The sequence below is a fragment of the Leucoraja erinacea genome, chromosome 8, assembly GCF_028641065.1.
Source record: "Leucoraja erinacea ecotype New England chromosome 8, Leri_hhj_1, whole genome shotgun sequence".
Taxonomy (NCBI): Eukaryota; Metazoa; Chordata; class Chondrichthyes; order Rajiformes; family Rajidae; genus Leucoraja; species Leucoraja erinaceus.
Genome location: NC_073384.1, coordinates 42,517,607 through 42,544,346, shown reverse-complemented (window position 1 = coordinate 42,544,346; position 26,740 = coordinate 42,517,607). Strand labels below are relative to the sequence as shown.

At 40.7% G+C, this 26,740-nt stretch overlaps 1 long non-coding RNA gene across 1 annotated transcript in view; it reads right to left on the bottom strand.

The window, feature by feature from the left end:
* Window positions 1-19,929, bottom strand: part of LOC129699620 (uncharacterized) — a 37,902-nt gene extending 17,973 nt beyond the window's left edge. Inside the window, exons 1-3 of the long non-coding RNA XR_008723884.1 lie at window positions 19,333-19,929; window positions 11,748-11,879; window positions 1,597-1,746 (exon numbers count right to left, since the gene is read on the bottom strand). This is a non-coding gene — a long non-coding RNA (uncharacterized LOC129699620). The remainder of the gene's footprint in view (window positions 1-1,596; window positions 1,747-11,747; window positions 11,880-19,332) is intronic.
* Window positions 19,930-26,740: the final 6,811 nt, after the last annotated feature.

Sequence of the window (26,740 nt, the reverse complement as noted above, 5' to 3'; positions counted from 1 at the left end):
ACCACGTTCATTCTCCGTGCTTACCACAAGTTTGATTTTTTTTTAAACTCGGGAGAGCTCTTGGAATAAACTCGTACCGTGGGACCAACTTTGGGATCATGACTGACTCTGCATCTTTTAACTGCTCACCCTCTCTGCATGCGGAGGAATGATTGTTAATGGCTACTCAATGACCTCCTGTAGCTTTACTGTGAAGTATTAGACTTTAGATTTTGTCGAAAGATCATGGAAACAGGTCCTTTGGCCCACCAGATCCACACCAACCAGCGATTACCCCGTACACTAACACTGTCCTTCACACTAGGGCCAATTTTACTATTTCACTGAAACCAATTAACCTACAAACCTGAACGTCTTTGGAGGAAACCGGAGCACCTGGAGAAAACCCACAGGGCCACAGGGAAAACATAAAAAAACTCCATACCATCAGCACCTGTAGTCAGGATCAAGCCCAGTTTTCTGGCAGTTAGAGGCAGCAGCTCTACCAGCTGCACCACTGTGCCACTCTTATTCAAAACGAGAACTAGTCAAAAGGTAAAAATTAAACAAAAGGGTGTCAGATAAGGGGAGAAGAGGAGCCAAAGTGAGGGATATAGAGGATGTTGGTGGAAGAGGGGAAGGGGGGGGGGGGGGGGGGGGGGGGGGGGGGGGGTCAGTCAGTATCCAGATTCAGAGACAGTTTTTCCAGCTTTTGAGGAGCAACTGAGAACTGTCCTCTCACCAACTAGGTATGGGGCCTGACCTCCCACCTACCTCATTGGAGACCTTCGACCTATCTTTAATCAGACTTTACTTTGCATTAAATGTTATACCTTTTATGCTGCATCTGTATACTGTGGACAGATTGATTGTAATCATGCATAGTCTTTCCACTGACTGGATAACACACAACAAAAAGCTTTTCACTGTACCTCGGAACAACTGACAATAGATTAAACAATCAAGGCCAGTATTCAACCAAGGTAGGCAAAAGTGCTGGAGAAACTCAGTGGGTGAGGCAGCATCTATGGAGTGAAGGAAATAGGCAACGTTTCGGGCCAAAACCCTTCTTCAACTGATGTGATGTGAGGGGGGGGGGGGGGGGGGGGGGGGGGGGGGGGGGGGGGGGGGGGGGGGGGGGGGGGGGGTGGGGGGGGGGGGGGGGGGGGGGGGGGGGGGGGGGGGGGGGGGGGGGTGAAGAAGAAAGGAAGAGTTGGAACCAGTGGGCTGAGGGAGAGCTGAGAAGGGGAGGAGAAAGTAAGGACTACCTGAAATTAGAGAAGTCAATGTTCATACCGCTGGGGTGCAAACTGCACAAACAAAATATAAGGTGCTGCTCCTCCAATTTCCCTCATCCTTTCTTCTTCCCGCCCTCCCCCACACCCAATCTCACATCAGTCTGAAGAAGGATTTCGGCCCGAAACGTTGCCTATTTCCTTCGCTCCATTTATGCTGCCTCACCCGCTGAGTTTCTCCAGCACTTTTGTCTACCTTTGATTTTCCAGCAGTTCCTTCTTAAACAGTATTCAACTACCTTGGTACAAATGACAATACTAAACTATTAAGCCATTTAAATTAATATCACTTGGCTCAAAGATGAAATTTTGTATCAGGCACCTTCGGAATAACATGATTTTCTCCCTGGTTCTTCACTGGAAGATCGTGCGTCTTTCACTGTCCACGTTGGTTCATACATCTCGGATGCCACTGAAAACCACCCACAATCATCTTCTTCGAACGAACAGTGTGAGCCGGCTGGAAGGTTACCTGGAAGGTGAACGAAGAGTATCTATGATTTTCCTATCCAAAATAAACAATTGCAGAAGCAGATGACATGATATTTGCAAAACAAAATCACCAAGTGGCAAGACCCTTGTAACACGCAAGAACCACAGGTCTAAGGGAATGGACTTGGTCGGCAAAAGTGAGTTTATCGGCGTCAGAAACGTGGCGACTCATGTGTACTGCCTAGGTGAGGTCTGCTGTATGATTTTTAAAAGTTTTTTTAATAAATATTTTTATTAGAAGCATGTATACAAATAATAATAAGCGACAACTTAATTACAGATTTCTTACATAGCTTCAGTTTTTTAATTTTTTTTTTAAAGAATAAAGATAAAGAGAGAAAAAGATAAGAGAAACTATAATCTAATAGGTGGAAAAAGAAGACGAAAAAAGAAATTACAAATAACAAGATTGTGGAGATAGATCCAGGAGATATTAAGTATCATTATTCATCAAATGTTAAAACACATTTGTACTCCCTGGCTTTTGACCATGCCTGAGGCTTTGCTTCTGTTTGTGGTGTTTTTGATGTTTCTTTATTTTACATGTCTTTTCCTACTATTTCTTTTGATTGTTATTTTTGGTGTGTATTAACTTTTTTGTCAATGATTAGTGATGTACAGCACTTTGTTGCAGCTATGTTTGTTTTTAAAGTGCTCTATAAATAAAATTATTATTATTATTATTATTATTATTATTATTATTATTATTATTATTATTATTATTATTATTATTATCCAATCCCAAACTCAGGTTTCAACCCTGATTTTGCGTTAAACCAATTCACTTTTTTAAGAATTCAATAAATGGAGACCATATTCTAACAAATAATTCTGGTTTGTCAATTAAGACAAATCTTATTTTTTCCAAATGCAAGGTCTCAGTCATTTCCGTAATCCACATTTTAATTGTGGGGGCTGCTGTTTTTTTCCAAATTGTTAGTATTAATTTTTTCGCAGTTATTAGACTGTAATCAAGAAAGTGTCTCTGACTGATCGTAAAGTTTGTGCTATGTTCTGATAATCCTAATATTATTAATTTTGGATCTGGGTCCAGTTGGTTATTGATAACTTCAGAAATAATTTTTAAAATGTCCGTCCAAAAATCTTGAATTTTTATACGTTACAAAGGTATGAGTTGGCTTCTTGAAATTGGCATTTATCACAAAGAGGTAAAAAATTTGGAAAAATCCTATTTAATTTTGTCTTCTAATAATGTAATCTATATAGTATTTTAAATTGTATCAAGGAGTGTCTAGCATTTAACGAACAGTGGTTTATATATTGTAAGCTTTCATCCCATGTGTCTTTTATTGTGGGTTGAGTCAACTCATCCTCCCATGCTCGTCTGTATGATTCTGATGACGGAACCTCAGTATCTAAGAGGATATTATAGACATAAGATATTAAATTATTTGTATTGGGATGTCTATTCAAACATTCATCAAGGGTTTCTGGATCCCTAAATCAATAGTCTTGCATGTGGAGTTTTACATAGTCTCTAAGTTGAAAATATCTAAAAAAAATTGCTGTATGATTTGCTAATGCTGTATGATTTTACCAGGTTGTATGCAAAACACTTTAACATTATTGCCTTATCTAAATGTTATTCCCTTATTTAAACATATTCCCTTATCATGTATCTATACACTGTCAATGGATCGCTTGTAATCATGCATTGCCTTTCTGCTGACTGGTTAGCACGCAACAAGAGCTTTTCACTGTACTTCGGTAAATGTGACAATAAACTAAACTGAAACTGAACTGAACTGAACAAAACATTTCACTGTACCTAGGTACATGTGGTAATAAAGTATCATTGAATTAACTGGGGATGTGTGGCAGCAAGAGTGGATTATTTCCAGCAATCTGCTTCTAAGTGGCAAGCAGCATTTTTGGAGAAAAGGAATAGGTGACGTATAGGGTCAAAATGTCTGAAGAACGGTTTCGACCCAAAACATCACCTATTCCATTTCTATGGGGATGCTGCCTGACCCGCTGAGTTACTTCTGCAATTGTTGTCTATCTTCTGCTTCAAAATGCTACGTTTATAAAGTATAGTTTCATTTGCAATTAGATGGATTCATCTTTAAGTGGTCAGCTTGGTTTTTGCCAGGTAGTTAATGACTTGGACGGATATAGATAGTGCCTCGGGGTGGTTTACATCCCACAGTATGGATAGCTGTTTCTATTCTATGTTGAGGCACAAGACATTGGAAACGGAACGGCAAACTCAGCAACACTTGTGGGGAAGAAACATTGGGTGTCTTGCTCAGAGCTGGCCACCTATCCTCCTGCATCAGAAAAAGTCATGCTATGCATTTCCACTACATTCCAGAGTCAAGTGGGTCGTATGGTCCTATGTCCCAGACAGAACAATGAAATTCTTACTTGCAGCAACACAACAGAACATGTAAACATAGTACTCTGTACATTTCAGAATTCTATCATTTTCAATGTTTCATATGGTTGCTTCAAACCATTCTCTCAAGGTCTTTGTCAAAACACTTTAATATTGTGGGTGGTCGAAGGATATGTGGCCAATGCAAATGGCACTGAGATTAACATAAGGTGTGCAAATAGAACATAGAGCAGTAAAGCTCGGGAACAGGCCCTTCAGCCCACAATGTCTGTGCTGAACACGATGCTAAGATAAACTAATCTCATCTGCCTGCACATGATTGGGTGGCGCCACCAGCAGTGGCTGCCTTGCCAACAGTCTGTCCTTTCTTCATTTTGTTATTTTTAGTATGTTTTAAACAGTATGTTTTTGTGTTCCTTGGTTTGTTTTATGTGGGGAATGTGGTGGGGGGGGTGAGGGGAAACTTTTTTCAATCTCTTATCTCGACGGAGATGTGATTTTTTTTCCGTATCGTATCTCCATCCCCACTGCGGCCTAACATAGTGGAGTTGACGGCCTATCCTGGAGACCGACGGGCGCTCCAAGCCGCAAGAGTCTGCGGGACTAACATTGCGGAGCTTGCGATCCCTTTTGTCGGAGATCGAAGCTCCAACTGCTAGGCCTGCGGCCTTGAACATCGTGAAGCCCGCGGCCTCTGGTAAGAAGAGGCCGATTCAGGAGCTCCATGCCGCGTAGAGAATTTCAACCACCTCGATGCGGGAGTTTTGATCACCCCAACCCCATCCTTCGATCGTCGGCTGTGGGGGCTCTGACTGCCCCGACTGCGGATGGTTTGACTGCCCCAACCGTGGGAGAACAAGAGGAAGAAGATGGAACTTTATTGCCTTCCATCACAGTGAGGAATGTACAATCCACTGTGGTGGATGTTTATGTTAACTTTTATGTGGTTGTGTGTCTCGTTACTTTTCACTTAGTATGGCTGTATGGTAACTCAAATTTCACTGTACCTTCATTGGTACATGTGACAATAAGCTGACCTTGAAACCTGGAAACCTTGATCCATACCCCTCCATTCTCTGTATATTCATACATATTCATAGTGTCTTAAACACCACTATGGTGTCTTCCTCCATCACAATCCTGACAACGTGCTCCAGACACCCACCACCCTTTGTGTAAAAACTTGCCCCGCACATCTCCTTTAAACTTTGCCCCTCTCACCTTAAATATGTAATGCGGAGGGAGTCAGTATCCAGATTCAGGGACGGTTTCTTCCAGGCAACTGAACCGTCCTCTCACTGACTAGAGAGCGGATCTACTTTAAACTTTGCCCTTCTCATGATAAATCTACACTCTCTCGTCTTTGACATTTCCAAAAATGTACATTGAACTTCAAACTATACTACTCAGATAGAAGCTGAATGAGGAGAGAACCCATGGTATTTAACAACACAATCATGTAAATTTAGAATATTAGCACACTAAACTGGAATATTGGACCAGAAAATAAGAAACAATAAAAGGAAATGAATCGGAATAATATTAAATTATATACAAGAAAATATTTTTTCAGAAAAATTATTGTTTTGGACAATTTGTAAAGAGGCAACAAATGCAAATAATAGTAAAGATGTTGAAAGTATTGTTGGATTGTAAGTCATAGGAGCAGGAGTAGGCCATTCAGCCCATCGAGTCTACTCCGCCATTCAATTATGGCTGATCTATCTTTCACTCTCAGCCCCATTCTCCTGCCTTCTCCCCATAACCCTTGGCAGCCTTACCAATCAAGTATCTGACAATCTCCACTTTAAAATATAGGAAGCATTATATACTTTCAGGATGAAAACTCTAATTTGAATTGCTTTTTATTTTCTCTATCTTTTCCTTCCACAAGGTAAATAAAGAGATCCTTCAAATACCAATTTAACCTTTCAGTATTATCCCAGCACTATTCCTTTCCTCAGTAATGAAGGTTGTAACAGGCTGCAAGATCAAATGAACTGATAACAACAATGAACTTGACGATTTCTATGGGGTCTTTCACTTTGCCAGAACATCATGGGCCAAATACTGTCATTGATGTGCTATTTAAGTGTAATTACTGTTGGACCATAAGGCACAGGAGCAGAATTAGGTCAGTAAGTTTATTTCGCCACTCAATCATGGCTGATTTATTTTTTCCTGCCAACACTATTCTCCTGCTTTTTCCCCATAACCTTTAACACCCTTCCTAATCAAGAATCTATCAATCTCCGATTTAAAACTACCCAATGTCTTGGCCGCCACAGCCGTTTGTGCCAATGAGTTCCATAGATACAACACCTACTGGGGGCAACTCGGTGGTGCAGTGGTAGAGTTGCTGCCTTCCAGTTTGTACGTTCTCCCCATGACCGCATGGGTTTTCCCCGAGTGCTCCGGTTTCCTCCCATAATCCAAAGACGTGCAAGTTTGTACGTTAAATGGCTTTGGTAAAGATTGTGAATTGTCCCTCGTGTGTGGAATAGTGCTCATGTACGGGGATCGCTGGTCGGTGCAGGGCCGAAGGGTCTGTTTCTCTAAACTAAACTCGATTCTAAAGGCACATCCTTTTATTCTGATGTTGTAATGCAAACAAATGTAGCTGTCAATTTGACAATAGCAATGTCCCTCAAATACGAGAGTTAAGCATTTAATAATCCATTTTACAACCATACTAATTTGAAACAGAGGTAGGCCACTTCACCCCTTAAGACTGGTTCACCATTCAATAAGATTATGGCTGATCTGATTGGAACCTCAACTCTGCTTTCACCGCTACTCATCATAAACTATTACCATGTCACATTTCCAATATCGATCTACATCTGTCTTAAAAATATTCAAAGACTTTGCTTCCACTGCTCTTGCAGGAAGAGAATGCCTTCATAGTCTTCAGAGAGAAAAATTCTTGTGTCGACTCTATCAAAACCTTGACCTCTTGTTCTAGAATTTCCTACAAGAGGAAATGTAAAAAAAAAAAAAATCCTTTGTAAACAGCATATTTAGCAACCATATCTTCAGTCTTCATCCAAGCCATTCATATGAATGGTAAGATCTTGGAATTCCCTTCTATTTGAACTATGGGAATATTTTCACCAGAAGAACTTGAGCCGACTAGAGGGCAATTAAGGATGGGCAATAAATGTTGGTTTTACCAGTGACACCCAGACCTCAAGAAATGAATATATAGATATCCCATCCTTTAGATTTACTGCTGTACTCTTTGTCCTTGTGCTGAACTTGGATATATTTTGGTAGCTGTTTAATGAATAAAATTGCCTGCGCTAGGCACATTACCTATCGTCTACCTCATTGCGGACCCTCGGACAATCTCTCGGACAATCTCTTATTCGACTTTAGAGAGTCATGGAATCATGGAGTCATGCAGCATGGAAACAGGCCCAGCGGCCCAACTTGCCCACACCCAGCAACATGTCCCATCTATAGTAGCCCCACCTGCCTGCATTTGGCCCATATCCCTCCAACCCTATCCTGTCCACGTAGCTGTCTAAATGTTTCTTAAACATTGCAATAGCACCTGCCTCAACTACCTCCTCCAGCGGCTGTTTCCATATACCCACCACCCTTTATGTAAAAGTTATCCCTCAGTTTCCTATTAAATCTTTCTCCCCTCACATTTCATCTATATCCTCTGGTTCTCGATCCCCCTATTCTGGGCTAAAGATTCTGTACGTTTACCTGATCTATCCTTTAAAAAAAAATAATATTTATTTATTTATTTATTTATTTATTATTTATTAGAAGTAGTGTACATTACAGTGATATAAGCCAAAAATAACATAATACATTTCCTGCACCACTTCATATTTTAAACTTTAAAAAGAAGATAAAGAGGGTTAGATAGGATAGTAAGTGCGTGAAAGAGTGATCAAGATTAGAAACGTAAAACTCAAAAAATAGTAAGTGCGTGAAAGAGTGATCAAGAGAGACCCTTAGAAACGTAAAACTCAATCAAAATCTTTTGGAAATCTCTGGTTCTGGTTTGCCTGCTAGGAGGAATCTCATGTCGTCCAGGTGTAACACTTCGGACATATTTGAAATCCACATATTTATCGTTGGTGTTGGGGCGTTTTTCCAGAATTTAAGTATGAGTTTTTTTCCCGTTATTAAACCGTAATTAAGTAAGCTCTTTTGGAACGAAGTCAACTCAAGGCTGGCTTCCATTGTTCCAAAAATAATCAATTCTACGTTCGGTCTCAGTTTTATTTTTAATAATTTTGTAAAAATTTCAAAGATTTAATTCCAAAATATTTGGATTTTTATACAAAAAACAAAGGAATGTGCTATAGTTGCTTCTTGGGATAGACATTTATCACAGATGGGTGAGACATTTGGAAAAAGTTTACTTTTTTTTGTTTTTGAGTAATATGTCTATATGTAAAGTTTTAAATTGGATTAGAATATGTCTTACATTGATCGAGCATTTATGCACATATAGCTACCTGATCTATTCTTATCACAGTTTTGTACATTTCTATAAGATCCCTCATCCTCTTGTGCACCAAGGAATAGAGTCCTAGTCTGTTATAGTCTCCTTATAGCTCAGGTCCTTGAGCTCTGGCAACATCCTTGTAAATCTTCTCTGCACCCTTTCCAGCTTGACAATATCTTTCCTATAACATGGTGCCTAAAAGTGAACACAAATATGAGCTTGCCAACATCTTATACAACTGCAACAAGACCCCCCAGCTTCGATACAATGCTCTGACTAATGAAGACCAATGTGCCAAAAGCCTTTTTAACCACCCTATCTACCTGTGACCACCCTATCTACCTTTGAAGGTTTACCTTGCACTAAACGTTATTCCCTCTCTCCTGTAAGTGTACACTATGGGAGGCTTGATTGTTTTAATGTATAGTTTTTTCGTTAACTGAATGGCACATGGCAAAACAGCTTTTCACTGTACTTCAGTGCACGTGACAATAATCTAAACTATCAAAGTATTTCTAGACCAGTGTTCAACGAGCAACATTGGTCAACAAACAAGTTCTGCCAAGACTTCATGAAAGGCGACACTTTCCATTGACAGGATTAACATGAGAATATAAAATCAACTTTGAACTGTTTACAGGTTTTATTGAGAATTGTGGATTGTGGAAAAAGATCTACGCAAGCTGCTTATTCTTCTTATGTTACACAAAATGCATCAAACTCATTAATGTGGCATAAGCAGGATTCTAGGCATTACTACATTGGCAGTAGACCATGTCCAAAGAAATCAGTAATGATGATAAATGTTATTATCCATTTTAAACAACCAGATCCATATAAAATAAATATATTTTTGTAACCTCCCAAAAAATAACGGTGTAATAACTCCCACTTGTCGTCAACATTGAATGTCTTACAGACTTTGATTAAACAATGTCCATTATAATCATTGCATTTAATCATTCCGGGAATAATTTATCATTAGGTTACTCATATAAGGTAGGTGATTACTTAAAAGGTAATGTGCATTCTATCATACTGTCATGTAATCACAAATGTTATAAAAAGGAAGGATGTGCATGCATATACTTTCTAATTTTGGTCTTTAAAACTGTTAGATTAACCACTCACGATGGTGAATCAGTGACCCCTCTTATTGAAGTGATGGTGTTTTCCATTCTGAGGGGAATTTGTGCATTTTCAGCTTCATGCCAACACATTTGCTATTACTAGGTGCTGCCTATAAAACATTAAGCCCAACGTATTGTGAATAGTACAGCAATTACTAACCCTGTCATTACCCATTTAAAAAAATTCTGCTGATATTAGTCAAAGTCAAATCTTAAGCAGTTTTAATCAGCTGTTCACAGCTCTTAATCCCCGGTATTACAGAGATTGATTTGAAAAGCTTGGGGTGGAAATGCACTCACACAACTCCTGCAAAAAATGCTGCCGTGGATTTGAAAATGAGATTAACCTGGAGAACAGCATTTTTCTTAACAGGTTCTCGAGTGTTTTATCATCCATCAGGAGGTTTGTTCTAATTTTTCAGCAGTTTTTGTGGTCTTAAGGCACTTTCTTTCCCCTGGTGTAACAAAGGCAGACCCGGTTTACAAAGAAGGGATGAGTACTTTTTGTAACTTTATAACATATGTGTGTGTGTGTGTGTGTGTGTGTGTGTGTGTGTGTGTGTGTGTGTATGTGTGTATGTGTGTATGTGTGTGTGTATATATGTGTGTATGTATATATATGTATATGTATATGTGTACATATATGTATGAGTTTTACAGAGTATGTTTACATGTCTGCTGTGCTGCTGCAAGTAGGAATTTCATTGTTCTGTTTTGGGACATATGACAATAAAACACTCTTAACTCTTGTTTCTAAACCTGAATACTTTGAATACCTAAATCATCTTTTTCCACACTTAAACCAAACTCGCTGCAAGTATAACTGTAATTTGCTGTCTGTGAGGAATAACCATCAAATATTGATCAATTGATCAATAGTCAGATCTTTTCAGCCTCAATAGCAGCATGCTATTTTATTTTATTTTTGCTACAGTTATGCCTGCTAAATTACCTATATCAATTGATTTCCTTTTATTTTTACAATGTTGATTTGACATGTGATGTTCCCTCTCCAAATTTATGTACAGGGAAATGGGAAACCTTTAAACTATCTTTAATCGGACTTTATTGTTAAATCATTGCACTAAATGCTGTACCCTTTATCCGTGCAGTGTGGACAACTTGATTGTATTCATAAAAGGACACATAGTGCTGCCGTAACAGCAGGTCAGGCAGCATCTCTGGAGAACATGGATCAGCGATGTTTTGGGTTGGAACGCTTCCTGTCACCTACAGTGGCTTGCAAAAGTATTCATACCCTTTGAACGTTTCCACATTTTGTAACGTTACAACCACAAACGTAAATGTATTTTATTGGGATTTTATGTGATAGACCAACACAAAGTGGCGCATAATTGTGAAGTGGAAGGAAAATGATATATAGTTTTCAAATTGTGACAAACGTGACAAAATGTGGAAAAGTTCAAGGGGTATGAAAACTTTTGCAAGTCACTGTATATACCTATATAGATGACCCAAAATGTCACCTTATCTTTTTCTCCAGAGATGCTGTCTTACCCGCTGAGTTACTCCTGCAGTTTGCATCAATCTTTGGTATAAACCAGCATCTTAGTTTCTTTTGACACATCTCTCATGAATCTGACTTGGTGACGTTTTGGTTTGAGAGTCGTCTTCAGATTGAATAGGTGATGTTTTGGGTCGAGACCCTTCTCCAGAGATGCTGCCTGACCCGCTGAGTTACTCCAGCACTTTGTGTCCTTTTGGGTATTAACCAGCATCTTCAGTTCTTTCTTTCTACATTGATGATATACAGTCTTTTCTTTGACTGGTTGGCATGCAAACAAAAGATTTTCACTGCACCTGGGTACACGCGAAAATAATAAAATTCACTAAACTAGAATATACTAAATAGATCTGCCAACATTAAACAGTAAATAATCGGATCTTGCCTAACAAAATCTGATAGCGTCTCACAAAATGGTGAGTCTGTGGTGGATAATGGCTGACATGCTATCACATTGACATCAGCATGCATGTAAAATAAAGATGAATGGACTCACTACACACTGCTCCTTCATCTTCTGCCTTGCTGCAGTCCTCAGTGAAATCGCAGAGCTGCCTCAGTTTAATAGCTACCCCATTCCAGCAACTGAACGTTCCCTCAAGCGTTGTCCTGGAGCCTGTCAAAGGACCTGAAATACAACCACAAATGGAATGGCACATAAAACGCACTTTATTTTCCACCATAACGCCAATGATTGATAGGATTTTACTGTGCAGCTTCTGTGCAGTATGATGATTATGGCAGGAGTGCCTTTGAGAGGTCACAGAATCACAGTTTCCCACAACATAACTATTCCTGTTTACGTTTATCATGGAAACTTGAAAAGGTGATATAAACTGCATACACAACATGAGCAAATTATTGTGGTTAATCCCATTAAAAAGGCTTCAAAATAAGAATCGCCACCCTCCTTTGAAAATGTTGGAAATTATAATGTTGTGTAAAAGGATTTATGACTATTACATTTATAAACCATCTAGAAAGTGAAAGAAGATATGAGGAACTGCAGGTGCTGGTATAGAAAAAAAAGACACAAAGTGCTGGAGCAACTCCAGCAAGTCAGGCAGCATCTCTGGAAAGCATGGATACAGACAGCATCCGTAACCAGGATCGAACCCAGGTCTCTGGAGCTCCAAGCAGCAACTCTGCCGCTGTGCCACAGTGCTGCCCCCTGGGGGGCAAAATTTGAATGGGGCCACATTTTCTTTAACACAGTCTCCACACAACCAACACCTGAGGTCGGGATCGAACCCAGGTCTCTGGCTCTGTGAGGCAGCAACTCTACCAGCGGTGCCTATGTGGCAAATTAGAACTAGAACTACCTGTATCCACGAATACGGAAACACAGGAAAAGAAAATTCAAGGTTCGGTGTTTAACGATATCAGGTGCAGTTGAGAAGTTTTATTCTTAATCAGATAACACTTTTTACATGAATCTTGAAGTCTGTTAGTCCTGGCATCAATTGCCATGGATTATATAAGCAAGAGAAAGCCTGCATTTGCACACTTCCACTCATGACCTGAGGATACCGTACAGTCAATGAAGTGTTGTTATTATTATTAAGGAAACAGAATAGTCAATATGCAAACAGCATATATTAATAAAAACCTAATTAATAATTATCTGATAATCCATCTCAATGTTATTAGGCAGTTGTAAGTATTGGCCAGCATGTGAAGATAGGGATTAAAGGGTCCCTTTCAGAATGTCAGGCAGTGACTAGTGGGGTACCGCAAGGCTCGGTGCTGGGATCGCAGCTATTTACAATATAATGTACATTAATTATTTAGATTAATTAAAAGTAACATTAGCAAATTTGCAGATGACACAAAGCTGAGTGGCAGATGACACAAAACTGTGAACTGTGAAGAGGATGCTATGAGGATGCAGGGTGACCTGGATTGGTTGGCTGAGTGGGCAGATGCATAGCAGATGCAGTATAATGTGGATAAATGTGGGATTATCCACTTTGGTGGCAAGAACAGGTAGGCAGATTATTATCTGAATGGTGTCAGGTTAGGAAAAGGGGAACTACAACGGGATATGGGGGTCCTTGTACATCAGTCACTGAAAGTAAGCATACAGGTATTGCAGTCGTGTGAAGAAAGCTAAGGCATGTTGGCCTTCATAACGAGAGGAGTTGAGTATAGGAGCAAAGAGGTCCTTCTACAGTTGTACAGGGCCCTGGTGAGACCACACCTGGAGTATTGTGTGCAGTTTTGGTCCCCTAATTTGAGGAAGGGCATTCTTGCCATTGTGGGAGCCCAGTGTAAGTTCACCAGGTTAATTCCCGGGATGGCGGGACTGTCATATGATGAAAGAATGGAACGACTGGGCTTGTATTCACTGGAATTTAGGATGAGAGGATATCTCATAAAATGATTAAGGGATTGGATACGCTAGATGCAGGAAACATGTTACCGATGTTGGGCGAGTCCAGAACCAGGGGCCACAGTTTAAGAATAAGGGGCAAGCCATTTAGAACTGAGATGCGGAAAAACCTTTTCACACAGTTGTGAATTTGTGGAATTCTCTGCCACAGAAGGCAGTGGAGGCCGATTCACTGGATGCATTCAAAAGTGAGTTAGATAGAGCTCTTGGGGCTAGCGGAATCAAGGGATATGGGGAGAAGGCATGAACGGGGTACTGATTGTGGATGATCAGCCATGATCACATTGAATGGTGGTGCTGGCTCGAAGGGCCGAATGGCCTACCCCTGCACCTATTGTCTATGTATCGGTGAACCTATTGAAAACGGTGTCATTTCTTGGCCACCTGTGAAGTCTGACAGAAACTCTGTTGACGCTGCAACAATCTGTTCACAGTAGGGAGTGTACAGGAAAAAGCAAGACTCAGGAAACAGTTATGATAAATAGCAACTGCAATTAAGCAAATTGCAAGTAAACAGGTACGTATAAAAATGTCATCTATTTAGGCCACCCAAAGAGTTGTTCATATGCCTGGCAGATGGAAGTCGCAAAATAATTAATTTAGTTTAGTTTAGTTTAGAGATACAGCTTGGATACCGGCCCTTTGGATCACTGAGTCCATGCCAACCTGCGATCCCCGCGCACTAACGGCGCCTACGCACACTAGGGATAATTTACAATTTTACCAAGCCAATTAGTCGACAAACCTGCACGTCTGTGGAGTGTGGCTTTTTAAACTGCTCTAAATGCCATTAGATATCAGTTATTATTTTCTTCACCTATAAGACTGTATAATAATGAATGTCAATCATATAGACATTACATTCTCTTTTTTTTGTTCTACCAAAGCTGCGCTTGGTTTACAAAATGCACAATTTGAACACGGGAGGGTATTGGTAGAGGAGATTTACGAGCAAGATTCCAAGGATGATTGCGCTAATGTATGAGGAACATTCGATGGGTCTGGGCCTGTACTCGTGGACTTTAGAAGGATGAAGGGGCCTTATTGAAACTAACTGAATAGTGTAAATCCTTGTTAGAGTGAATGTAGAAAGGATGTTTCCACTAGTGGGGGAGTCTAGGACCAGAGGACACTGTCTCAGAATAAAAGGAAGCACCATTAAGACTCTATTCCTTGGAGCGCAGGAGGATGAAGGGTGATCTTATAGAGGTGTACAAGAGAGGATTAGATTGGGTAGACGCATAGAGTCTTGCCCAGAGTATGGGAATCGAGGACCAGAGGACATAGGTTTAAGATGAGGAAGGAAAGATTTAATAGAAACCTGAGGGGTATCTTTAGCACACAAAGGGTTGTGGGCGTATGGAATGAGCTGCCAGAGGAAGTAGTTGAGGTAGGGACTATTACAACATTTAAGAAACATTTAGACAGGCACATGGATAAATTGTTAAAATTGTACAAGGCATTGGTGAGACCAAATCTGGAGTATGGGGTACAATTTTGGTCGCCAAATTATAGGAAGGATGTCAACAAAATAGAGAGAGTACAGAGGAGATTTACTAGAATGTTGCCTGGGTTTCAACAACTAAGTTACAGAGATAGGTTGAATAAGTTAGGTCTTTATTCTCTGGAGCGCAGAAGGTTAAGGGGGGACCTGATAGAGGTCTTTAAAATGATGAGAGGGATAGACAGAGTTGATGTGGACAAGCTTTTCCCTTTGAGAATAGGGAAGATTCAAACAAGAGGACATGACTTCAGAATTAAGGGACAGAAGTTTAGGGGTAATATGAGGGGGAACTTCTTTAAGCAGAGAGTGGTGGCGGTGTGGAATGAGCTCCCAGTGGAAGTGGTGGAGGCAGGTTCATTGGTATCATTTAAAAATAAATTGGATAGGCATATGGATGAGAAGGGAATGGAGGGTTATGGTACGAGTGCAGGCAGGTGGGACTAAGGGGAAAAAAAATTTGTTCGGCATGGGCTTGTAGGGCCGAGATGGCCTGTTTCCGTGCTGTAATTGTTATATGGTTATATATGGATAGGACAGGATTAGAGGGATATGAACCAAATGCAGGCAGATGGGACAAGCGTAGATGGGACATATTGGCCGGTTTGGGAAAGTTGCGCTGAAGGGCCTGTTTCCATGCTGTAAGACTCTCCGACTGTCTCGAGGGTGGTGAATCATTGCCACAGACGGCTGTGGCGGCCAAACCATTGGGCATTTTTAAAGTGGAGATTGACAGATTCTTGATGAGTAAGTGTGTCAAAGGTTATGGGCAGAAGGCAGGAGACTGGGGTGAGAGGGAAAGATACATTAGCAAGGATTGAATGGTGGAGTAAACTCAAGGGGCTGAATTACCAAATTCTGCTCCAAAACCATCTCACTGTGCAATGTGCTAATTAGTGTAAGTGGTAAGTTCCAATAAGCTAATATGATATTAAATTGGCATGTCTTGTTAGTGTCAGCAAGGTCATAATACCAAGTCATTCCAAAAGTTGAACATTTTAATCATGCTGTGATTTTGGAAATTTAGATGACAAGAGGCGAAAATGAAAACGTTTATTTTATGTTTAGGAAGCTGAAATCAGACTGAATCTTTCAGGGCTATAAAGAAAGCAAGAAATAAGTCTAACAGGAATCAGGAGTGCTAAAAGGGGCCATAAAAGGCCGTTGGCGGGTGGTTTAATTGGGTTTACTTTAAAGGCACAGCACTGAAACAGGCCCTTTGGCCCACCGAGTCTGCGCCGACCTGCGATCCCCACATACTAACACCATCCTACACATACTAGGGACAATTTACAATTTTACAAAGCCAATTAACCTCTAAATCTGTACATCTTTGGAGTAGGAGCAAAGACAATCCCCAAGACATTTTATATATGCTTTAAAAGCAAATGGGTAGAATGGGAGAAGGTAGAACCACTCAGGGACAAAGGAGGAAAGATATGTCTGAAGCAAGATGTAGTGGGTGAGGTACTAAATAGATAATTTGCATTTTTTACACCAAGGAGCGAGATATGGAGAACATGGAGGTAGGTGAAGTAGGTATGAGGTATGCTAATATTAAGGGGCAAGTTATTATCAAGAAGGAAAAGGTGTGAGGTGTATGAAGAACATTAAATTGAATAAAGCCAGGCACATGGATAGGACAGGTTTAGAAGGATGTGGGCCAAATGCAGGCAGGTTGGACTAGTGTTGATGGGCCATTTTGATCAGTGTGGGCAAGTTGGTCTGAAGGGCCTGTTTCCATGCTGTATGACTATAATGCCCCAATTCCTGTACTAATGCAGATCTCAAACCATTCCCAAAATAGAATACTGAGCTCACAAATCGAAAATTTATAAGATTAGTAATTCTATTTTCTATGAGTGGAACTCACACAATGCACCCTGCCTTTATTTAGTTCCACACGTGCTACCATTTGTGCAAAATACCGATGATCTTCAAATGATTGTGCATGCAGAAAGGTTCTGCGTATTTGTGCAAGGAAAATTGAGGGCAGTCTGGATGACTTCAACACCAAGCGCCTCCAACTGTTATAAATGTTGATTTCAATGAGCAAACATGACACATTGACAGGACTGGGTAAGTGCTGACTGTTACAGAGAAATATTTATAGTTGGCATCTATGATATATTAGTGAAACATGTTGTAGTGTTGATGAAATCAGCTGGAGGACTGGTAAAACAGGCTGTTGCAACAGTGAAATACAGTGTGTTAATTAAAAAAGAGGGAACATCCTGACTGGATGTGGGAATACACATACCGCAGCAACTCAAAATGGAGAAGGGGAAACCATGAGAGAACCACTTCATCAGGAGCAGGTGGAAAGCTCAGTCATACAGCATGAAAACAATACCTTCTATGCTCTCAAGATCGGCTACGGGATGCGCCACGGGGGCTTGGAGGATGAAGGTGGCCGGGCGAGGAGAGGGACGATCCGTGTAGAGGCAAAGGCTGCAACGGGCCTTGATGGCCAGCTGCAGCTGGGACTTTGAAGCTGGTGCCAAAACCGAGCAACTCTTGCATATGGACTTAGTGGGCTGTTTCTATGCATTATGTACTTTACAAGGGATTTCGGTGTGGACATGTTGGGCCGATCGGCCTGTTTCCACACTTTAAGACTCTATAACTGTCAGAGGACATGGTGGAGGCACTTACAATTACAATACTTAAAAGGCATTTGGACAACTACTGAGATAGGAAAGGTATAAAGGGATATGAGACAATGCAAGCAAATTGGACCATCATAGATAGTCATTAGAGGTGGCACACGGGTAGGCTTAAAAGACTGCTTATGTGCAGTAGAGCTCTAGGACTGTGAAAAGAGATTATTTAACCATGTCCAAACACTTTAATTCATATATATTGTAACCTTTTACTCCATTAATGTTTTTACTTCATTAATGTTTAAGTAGATCACAATTTTAATTACTAGATATGCTGAAAACTAGGACAAGAATTCATCAGAATTTTTATTCATTTATAAAGCCTATAAAAATAAGTGCTGGAGGCACTCGGTGGGTCAGTCTGAGGAAGGCTCATGACCCGAACCGTCGTCTATTGACAGTATTCCTTCCGCAGATGCTGTCTGACCAGTTGACACTTTTCGACACTTTTTTTGCTCAAGTTCAAGCATCTGCAGTGTTTCTATTACCTACATTAGTGAGGCATGTTGCAGCATTAATAAAACATTGAAAAATGCTGCAGTGACAATCAAGAGTACTGTAACATCAGTGTTTTTTTGAAGATTAATAGAAGTGATCATTTCAGTGAAGCATTCAGGAATCCCACTGAGCATCGTATAAAAGAGACAAAGAAATAACTAATTTGTACCGTCTTTTATGGAGCAAAACACCCCAAGATATTTCAAAAACTTTGTTAAAAGGGATGCTGGGGCTCCCAGCAAGGCCGTGGTCATAGCTCGACAACAGGCCTGGCTTGTCCACCGCGAAACTGGGAACTCACCTGGAGTCGTCCGAGGCGCGACTCCTGCTCGACCTCGAAGACCGGGAAGGAGGGTGGGAGGGAGGCTGTGGACACTAGATGAAGGGCCGTTTTCAAGATGGCGGCGGATGGAGGAGAGCATCGGTGTTGCCAGGACAACGAGCCTTTAAGGCCAAGTTAAAATTGCACTCTAAGAACTTTGAAACTTTATGGGCGCCGGAAACATGGCAACTCTTTGTATACTGTTTTGGAGAAGTGTACTAGATTACAATCGTTGCACTTTTGTACTTATCTATGATTACGCTTATCTCTAGTACAATTTTACTGAATTGTACGCAAAATAATGAATTTTACTGTACCCAGGAACAGAGGTGCAGGTGGTAATAAAGTATTATCATCATCATCATCATCAAACATCTTAAAGGATAGAAGTGTTAGCAGAGCAAACTGCGTGCATGTTATATGGAACATCGTTACTTGAGTGATGCAAAGTAAAATAAGGATTTTCAGCTAAAAGTTATGTTCAGAGAAAATGGTAAATTCATTCACACTCTTGTTTTAACCAAGGATGGCTACTGAAGACCCACACCACTCTCAGAAGATTATCAAAAATAATTGATTGCAAAAGAAAGTGATATTTAGAAAACAAAAAAATACACATTTTTGTAATTTAACATTTTCATTGTCCTGCTTGCAGCAGTTTCCATTACAAGCACATTTTATTTTCAGGAAAGCTTCAGTATTTACCTTCATGGCAGTTCTTCAGGGTAACTGAGTCCAAAGCCGTTAGCTCCCAGTTCTTCCGGCTGTTTCCTTTATATTCAAGAGAGATCCGGAAACCATCTTCCAAGCTTCCCACTTTCCCCTGAAGCCATGTCCATCTGTTCCAGTGCGAGGGATTTTGGAAATAACAGAAAGGGAGAGCAAGAAAAAAAAATAACTGTGAATCAAACCAGCAGAGACACAACATACTTTTAATTCAAGGCAGGGTTGCACTGCTCTGTATCAAAGTGCCTTTCATCGCAGTCCAGTGATGACTCCAGAGTTACTGATGAAAGGGGCCAAACTCACATGGCGACAATAATATTCTGTATTAGTCCAGGCATAGGACTTTAAATCTACCTTGTACATTCAATGCTGTAACAAATCAAGGCCACAAGCCATCAGTTAGAATTTTGCTCTGATATTCTGCCCAAATCCGCTTACCACAATGTTGAAGGAAAGGAGAAAAAAGGGGTTAGAATTTTCCTTAGAACTTCTGACTGTTCATCCAAATGACTTCTATGTTTATATATCTGTTGTGCTGCTGCAATTAAGAATTGCATTATTACTTTTGGGACATATGACAATAAAACACCCTTGGCTCATGAAATGCTGTTGATGCAATGTGGAATGACAAAAAAAGCAAACATTTTCCAACTGTAAAGATAGAAGACCTCTTAGTATAGTTCAGTTTAATTTAGTTTAGTTTAGTCTAGTTTAGAGATACAACATGGAAATAGGTCCTTCAGCCCACCAAGTCCATGCAGACCATAATCACCCGTTCACACTAGTTCTTTCCTACACACTAGGGACAATTTACAGGAGCCAATTAACCTACAAACCTATACGTATTTGGAGTGTGGGAGAAAACCGGAGCACCCGGGGGAAACCACGGGGTCACAGGGTGAACGTGCAAACTCCACTCAGACAACAACCTTGGTCAGGATCGAACCAAGGTCTCTGGCGCTGTGAGGCAACAACTCTATTGCTGCACCAATTTGCCGCTCCTGTTGAAGGGCCACACCTCTTGTTAGAGGAAAAAGGCATGACAGAAGTCAACTACACCTGTCTTCTGGACATATATGAACTATTGCAGGGAGTAGTTCATTTTAGAAAATAATTGATGACAGTAGTCTTAGAAGTACTGCTCTGTTTATTAGCAGTTCCCCTTCCTTGTTACACATTTTGGTTCATTGTTACGTTCGACTTTTTTTTTAACATGGTGAGAATACTGTCAGAAGTCTGATTTGTACATTTTGTTGATCCCAAACTCAAAAAGGGTAGATTTACTTTAGAGATGCAGCGTGGAAACGGGCCCTTTGGCCCATTAAGTCTGCGCTGACCAGCTCCGTACACTACCACTATCCTCTACACTAGGTACAGTTTGCAGAAGCTAATTATCCTGCAAACCTGTACGTCTTTGGAATGTGGGAGGAAACCGGAGCACCTGAAGAAAACCCACGTGGTCACAGGGAGAACATGCAAACTCTCAACAGACAGCACCTGAGGTCAGAATCGGACTCGGGTCTCTTGTGCTGTAAGGCAGCAACTCTACCGCTGCGCCACTGTGCTGCTGTGATGGGCAATGCAGTTGAACCAATGGACAGAAATCCTTCCCTATACAACAGCAGCAACAGAGACAACCAGATAGATACAAAATGCTGGAGTAACTCAGCGGGACAAGCAGCATCCCTGGAGAGAAGGAATGGGTGATGTTTTGGGATGAGACCCTTCTTCAGACCTTTCTCCAGAGTGGCGGCCTGTCCCGCTGAGTTTACTCCAGCATTTTGTGCCTATCTTCAGTGTAAACCAGCATCTGCATAACAGAAATGTCCTGAGTATATACGATACAATATAATAGATCTTTATTTATCCCAGGAGGGAAATTTGTCTGCCGGCAGTCATAAAACACAAGATACATGAAACATGAAATTAAAGTGACGAGTGGAAAGGATTGGGGATGTGCAAAGATTGTGAAGGGGGTGAAGGGGAGTCAGTCTACCCCACGACAGAATGGGGAGGAATTGTACAGTTTGATAGCCACAGGGAAAAATACTCTCCTATGGCGTTCTGTACTGCATCTTGATAACATATCCTGCCCATGTTATTTTTAAATGCACTCCATGCTTCCAGTTTTTCATGAGCAGTATGCTCTCAGGCACTGACATCCATGGGGAATGGTGGAGGTGCTGGTTACATGAATATGCTAGTTGCACAAGAATTGCTCAAAAAGATCACTACCGTACATCACGCACTAGAATTCTATGCATAAAAATGCCAAACAATATGTAATTTCCTTACCCTATTAGATTAAAATGTTTTACACTGCAATTCTATATTTTAATGCCAAACAGTATCAATAGAAACTATGGAAAAAATAAATCAAATAAATCCCTGCACTCATATCCCATGAAGAGCCAAATCTTCACAGAGGGTGCTGATGCTAATCAGTCTACATGTATAAACTAAAAATGACTTCCCAACAAAATTGTGCAATTGCTTAAAAGTCTTAGAATATATTTGCTGGTTGCATTGGAGCTATGATTGCCTAAATAGAAGATAAATGGGAGTTTACATTCTGCTGCACACAGTTGTGGATGTCACCAAGGACTCAGATGTCAGAGAATTAAAATGTGGCTGAATTCCATTTTAATTTCCCACTGATATAATGAACGATTCACTCCTTGCCTTGAATCTCAGAAATACTGAAAACCAGTCACAATCTGAATTGAAAAAAATGAATCAAACTGGAAAGAAAGGGACTAATAACCTCAATAAGGAAAACGCTTGAAGATAGAAACAGGAACTGATTAAAAATGGAAATAACTAAATGATATGTTCATATCATCAGAAGTTCTAGGACTGAATTAGGCCATTCGGCCCATCAAGTCTACTCCACCACTCAATCGTGGCTGATCTATCTTTCCCTCGCAACCCCATTCTACTGCCTTTTCCCCATCATCCCAGACCCCCTTACAAATCATGAATCTGTCAATCTCTGCCTTAAAAATATCCATTGACTTGCCTCCACAGCCATCTGTGGCAATGAATCACCACCTGAAACCAATAACCTGAAACTGAACACAAATCTGGATAGGAGGGAACAGGTTAGATATATTCAGTTTAGATATACAACGTGGAAACATGTCCTCCGCATTACCGAGTCCACGCTGACCATCAATCATCCATACACTAGTTCTATATTATTCAACTTTCACATCCGACACACACAGGGGCAATTTCCAGAGACCAACTAACCCACAAACCTCTACCGCTTTTGAATGTAGGAGGAAACCGAAGCACCTGGAGAAAACCCATGTGGTCACCGGAAGAATGCGCAAACTCTGCAGACGGCAACCATAGTCAGGATTGAACCGTGGGTCTTTGATGCTGTAAGGCAACAGTGTCTAATCTGAATGTCAAGAGTGTTTTATTGTCATATGTACCAGAATGGTACAGAAATTCTTACTCGCAACAGTTTATTTGTCTTGCAACGATTAAAAAACATTGGATAGGATAGGTTTAGAGAGATATGGGCCACATGCAGGCAAGTGGGATTAGTGTACATGGGGCATGTTGGTCAGTGTGGGCAAGTTAGGCCAATGGGCCTATTTTCACGCTGTATAACTCTATTGAGGGGGGATCTTATAGAAACGTACAAAATTCTTAAGGGGTTGGATAGGCTAGATGCAGGAAGATTGTTCCCGATGTTGGGGAAGTCCAGAACAAGGGGTCACAGTTTAAGGATAAGGGGGAAATCTTTTAGGACCGAGATGAGGAAAACATTTTTCACACAGAGAGTGGTGAATCTCTGGAATTCTCTGCCACAGAAGGTAGTTAAGGCCAGTTCATTGGCTATATTTAAGAGGGAGTTAGATGTGACCCTTGTGGCTAAATGGATCAGGGGGTATGGAGGGAAGGCAGGTACAGGATACCGAGTTGGATGATCAGCCATGATCATATTGAATGGCGGTGCAGGCTCGAAGGGCCGAATGGCCTACTCCTGCACCTATTTTCTATGTTCCTATGTTTCTATGACGCTAACAGTAGCACAACAGGTTTGTCATCGCACAACTCAAAAATAATGTAATAAACAAAAATAAAGTTTAAAAAATCTATGTATCAGGAAGAGCTGAAGAAGCCATTCAGATTAATAAATAAATTGCCTACAATGGAGACCCAAAATAAAGCAGAGCTGCTCTAGCAATACCTACAGGGAAAGAAACAAAGTTTTAGCTTAATTTCAAAAACATCAAATATATCAAAAAAAATCACATAAAATATATATATATACACACACACTGAAATGTTTTTCTTGTTTACAGTGCATTATGTTTACATATTCTGTTGTGCTGCAGCAAGTAAGCATTTCATTGTTCTATCTGGGACATATGACAATAAAACACGTTTGACTCTTGGCTCTTCCTCAGAAGGTAGGTCGGACGATCAGGAATTACAGTGTACCCAGCCCTTACTGATCCACCCCGAGCTGATGTACAGGCACAATGCTTCGCCAACTGGATTGAAAATCAGATGGCAATGCCGTTTGCGTGTTTACTAAATTTGTGGATGACGTTAAAATCAATATAGTTGAATCCTGATTAATTAATAATGGAAGCAATGGTTGCTCTCAAAGAGAGTGGAGGTTGCAAGCAGTCAAGCTTGAACTATGAAATATATCTATGATGCTACAGCCATCAGCGTCTTATCAGTGGCTGCACTGTTAAATCGTTCAGACAGGTACTACATCTAACATGCAGCGAGATAACAATCATGTTCATCCAGTATCAAAAACAAAATCATTGCATTGCTGTTAAATAATAACCTGGGATGATGAAAATAAATGGACAATTGGCATCATAATGGTGAATTATTCTTCATAGTTTTCCTGCCTGATCCTTTTATAAGCTTTAAAAACAGAAGCTGTTCTTCAATACACCAACATACCTCACTATGCTGCAGAATGAGAAATGTAAGCAGACTTATTTTTACCAACACAGGAGATTTTATTCAATGATTTTCATTAAATGATGTGCTTTAAATGATTTTGTAACAGAAAGATGGTTTGTAAATAATCTCATAAAAGTATTTAAACTGGATTAGTATTATTATATATTTAATAATCACAGCAGCACACTGGCTCAGATGGTAGAGCTGTTGCCTCATTCACAGCGCCAGAGACCCAGTTCGATCCTGACCTCAGGTGCTGTCTGTGTGGAGTTTGCACGTTCTCCCTGTGACCGTTTGACTTTCCTCCTGGCGCTTCAGTTTCCACCCCAACATCCCAAAGACGTGCGGGTTATGAATTAATTGGCTTCTGTAAATTGCCTCTAATCTGTTGGGAGTCCTAGTGGAATAACGTAGAATTAGTGTGAATGGGTGACCGATGATCGGCATGGTCTCGTTGGACGGAAGGGTCTGCTTCCATGTTGTATGTCTAGAACTAAAACTAAAACACACCAAGAATAATAAATTCTATTAACAAATTCTAACTCTCCAGAAGTATAGGGCATAGGGTGAGAGGGGTGAGGGTTAAAAAAGATCTGAGGAGCAACTTCTTCACATAGAATGTGGTGGAATGAGCTGCCAGGGGTAGCTCTGGAAAAGGATATGTTGGCAACATTTAAAAGATGTTTAGACGGGTACATGAATAGGAATGTTTAAGAGGAACATGGACCAAATGACAGCATATAGGACGAGCACAGTTATGAAACCTGATCAGCAAGGATTAAGTATGGTCGATGGATCTATTTCCATTTTGTATGAATCCATGATTGTATGACTCTAAAAGCAGAATTAACAGTAACTTGGCATGGATTTGTAGACAAGTTATGTCCAAAAAAATGTTTTAGGGAAGTAACAGAGAAGCTCAATAAGGGAAATGTGCTTTAAGTGTTTAACATGGACTTCCACAGGAATTAATTAATGTGTCACATCATAGTGTCACATGTGTCACATATATCATCAAGATTAAAGACCGTGCAATAATAGGGGTCGTAACAATACTGATAGAAGATTGGCTGAGAATGTGAAAGGTTGTTTTTTTTTGCTGAAATGTACAGAATATTTTCCAGAGGTCAATATGAGGACTACAATAACAAATATTATTGATTTGGACTTGGGAGTACAGGGCACAATTTGCAAAAGATGCTTAGGGAACAACATTTGGAGCCAAAGCTCATATTGCACTGGTAACCCGCTTGATGTTAACCCTCAGAATACTGATAAATATTCCCCCCTCTTCCCTGTGCCCAATAGAGATGCACACGATAGTCATAGAGTCATCATACAGCATGGAAACAAGCCCCTCGGCCCAACTTGCCTACGCCGACCAAGATGCCCCATCTACATTAGACCCAACTGCTCGCACTTGGCCCTTCTTCAGATTCGTCTCAACCCGAAACATCACCCATTCCTTCTCCCCAGAGATTCTGCCAATCCTGCTGAGTTACTCCAGCATTTTTGAGTCTGTGTTTGGCTTAAACCAGCATCTGCAGTTCCTTCCTACACATAGATGCTATCATAACGTTGATCCGACAATTGTACAGGTGCATGGAATGGACAGATTTTAGGATTATGGGTCAAGTGCGGGCAGCTGGGTCTAATGAAGATGCGGCATCATAGTCGGCGTAGGCAAGTTGGGTCAAAGGGCCTATTTCCATGCTGTATGATGACTATATGTCTCTAAGATTCCAGGGTTTAGGATATATGTGGATGGACTGGAGAAGCTGAGCTTGTTCTCCTTGGGATGCAGGAGACTGCAAGGGGATTTGCCAGAGCACAATTTGTAACTTTTTAGTGCAATTGATTCTTAAGTATCAAGTCCTGGATTTACAAGGCTTCTGCAGCATAGCAAACAAAACTTAATGTTAGCGGCAAACAGCAATTGAATTTGCAAGCAACTCAAATCCCTGTTGGTTACGTGGAGAATGAGAGCGAGAGAGTTTCACTTACATTCTTCACTTGATGAGATCCCTGAAAGGCAGATTCAGAGCATTTTGTAGTTACAGTATGTATGGAAATCAAAGGAGAATTTAATTGGGGAGATGATTGCTGGGAGGTGAGAACAGGGTAGCTGTCTTGAGAGAGATTCAGGTTTCTTCTGAGTTTTTAGTTTAGAGATACAGCATGGAAACAAGCCCTTCAGCCCACCGAGTCTGTGCCGACCAGCGATCACCCGTACACGAGTTCTATCTGACACACTAGGGACAATTTACATAAGCTGATTAACTTACAAATCTGCATGTCTTCACAATGTGAAAGGATACCGGAGCACCCAGAGAAAGTGGATCACAGGGAGGATGTACAAATTCCGTACAGGCAGTACCCGTAGTCAGCATTAAACCCGGGTCTCTGGTGCTGTAATGCAGCAACTCTACCGCTGCGCCATTGT